The following is a 2,486-nucleotide window of genomic DNA, read 5'->3' as shown; positions in this document are numbered from 1 at the left end:
TTATTAAGGGGCTTATTTTTAATTAATTAGCATCAATTTAGAAATGCTAAATTGACCGGGGAGGCAAAGTACTGGTGGAGGTCAGTGGGAGTACTGGAGGAGTAGATGTAACGTCCCTCAATTTCTTAACATAAAATATCACATACTAAATAAAATGGTCAACCCGAACCCGTGGGTAGCGGGGACACCTGTCATACACAGCGGAAAACCTAGCAGCAGTACACATAAAATCTCAAACATCCAGTCATAAAATATAATACCAGAGCATTCTATACATCCTCACATACATCAAAATATCTCTAGGGTCAAACACAAAATAATTCTAACCCTAGTACAAAATCTTACCCTCCTCACGGGATAATCTCACTAATCTCAACGGCGGCCTTGACCCGCCGGTCTCTCAGGGACTCCTGAAAAATGTAATAATATTGGGGGTGAGACACTTCTCAGTAAGGGAAAATAAACTAAATACAGCTGTGTGGCAACATGAATATTTAATGCATTTATACGTATATAGTACATTTCATAATTCCATAAACATCATTATATCGTACTGGTTAAACATATATTTTCACATCTGTTAATAATTCATATCATACATAAAATCATTTGTTATAACTGTAGTACTAAAAATAAACACAGGATGAATAGCTAGCTAGTGTCATGTATTACCCCCCATGACGGGTTGTGCAGCCCGAAGGCGGGACCCGACAATGGCTGGCCGACCACTGCCGAATCAAATATGTCTGTAAGTACGATGAGCCCGCCACACCCTGGTCCGGACTGCCAGGTGGACGTCCACACTCTACTGAAAGCCACATCGACTATCCATCTCCCATCCCCTCGTGGGACGGTAGCACTAATAAGGCCTCGTGCCAAAATGAACCCATAGCTACGGTACCGAGCTCCTGGTCTGAACTAAACTAACATCCTGGTTGTGAAAACATATAATACATGATCATACGTAACATCATTACGGCCTCGTGCCGAAAACATAGATACGGCCTCGTGCCGAAAATATAAATACGTGGCCTCGCGCCAATAACATAAATACGGCCTCGTGCCGATAACATAAATACGGCCTCGTGCCGATAACATAAATATATGGCCTCGCGCCAAAAACATAAATACGGCCTCGTGCCGATACATAAATATATAGCCTCGCGCCAAAATTGTTTCAGGTATATATATACTGAAAATATCTCATTTATCACACAATCGTCAAAACCATCACAACATAACTCATATTTTCATAAATGCCTGAAATCATGCTTGGTTTGTAAAATCTTTCACATCATAATACATTTCACATAAAATAATATTCATGCCACACATATGCTGTTAAAAGTCATACTTCATATTCTAAAAACGTGAATTATTTACATCTCATACATACATATACATTTTAATCATCATAGCAGTATTTTTCTCAATCGTACATTTCATGCGTAATACACAATATAACTTATGCTTTTCTGAAAATCAATTTACTCATAATCAATAATAATTTGTATGAAAAATTACTGCTTTAGTTTATTCCCTTACCTGACTATTAAGAACTTCCTTAGGACCCAAAATTTCACGCCCTTGGCGCCCGAAATTTAATTCCTGCAATTTACATTTTTCCCCAAATTAATTAATCTATTTCTCCAAAATAATACTCATCTAGCCTTCCTTAGGCTCCATATACCTCAAATTAATATTTAAACTATTATTTAATATCCCTACTTAATTTTTCAAATTTTGCCTGCGGGTCCCAAAATTATACCCGCGGCGCTCACCCGAACCCTAAATTTCAGAAATCTTACTTCAGCCTCAGATGCTTAATATTTTAGCATTTTTAAATTAATGCTAATTAATTAAAAATAAGCCCCTTAATAATCACCGCACCCCAAATTTGGAGTTTTGGCCCGACACCTCCACGAGAATTCCGTCCCACTAGACTTGTAGAGAATCATCCCTAGATTCTCGTGGTGGTGTCCGTTCGTCAATTGGGCTTATATTTTGCAAGAAATTAAAGAAAAAGGGGAAAATGGCTTACCCCAAGGAATATGCTTATGCCGCTCCTATCACCGATCTGCTTCAGTAGAAACGACGGCAGCAGCGAATGGAGTCCAGTGGTATCTTCGGATTTTCGATCGGGCGAAAATCCGTCACGAAATCGAGGAGAGAGAGAGAGAGAACGTGAGGAGAGAGAGAGAGAGTGAGCTGCGTTGCAGCAACAGAGAAAAAAAAAATAAAGAAGAAGAAGAAGAAGAAGATGATGATGATGTGGGGATGGGATGTTTAAATAAAACATTTCATCCTGAAGCTTTCTGAAGCTTCAGGATGTTACTATTAATAATAATAATAATAATAATAATAATAATAATAATAATAATAATAATATATTTAATTAATATTAATAATAATATATTTTATTAATAAAATAAAAATAAATTTTAAATAATTAATTTTTTTTCTTTTTTTTTTTTTTTAAAAAAAAT

The 2,486-nt window shown here is 36.6% G+C and overlaps 1 long non-coding RNA gene across 1 annotated transcript; it reads right to left on the bottom strand.

Moving 5' to 3' along the window:
• Positions 1-234: 234 nt before the first annotated feature.
• Positions 235-2,227, bottom strand: LOC131167877 (uncharacterized). The gene is made up of 3 exons (XR_009140168.1): positions 2,042-2,227; positions 1,546-1,608; positions 235-410 (listed from the first exon to the last, which is right to left on the bottom strand). It is a non-coding gene; the product is annotated as an uncharacterized LOC131167877 (long non-coding RNA).
• Between the last annotated feature and the right edge of the window lie 259 nt (positions 2,228-2,486).

This window comes from Malania oleifera, chromosome 11 (genome assembly GCF_029873635.1).
Source record: "Malania oleifera isolate guangnan ecotype guangnan chromosome 11, ASM2987363v1, whole genome shotgun sequence".
Lineage (NCBI taxonomy): Eukaryota > Viridiplantae > Streptophyta > Magnoliopsida > Santalales > Ximeniaceae > Malania > Malania oleifera.
This window is presented reverse-complemented; position numbering and strand designations above follow the sequence as displayed.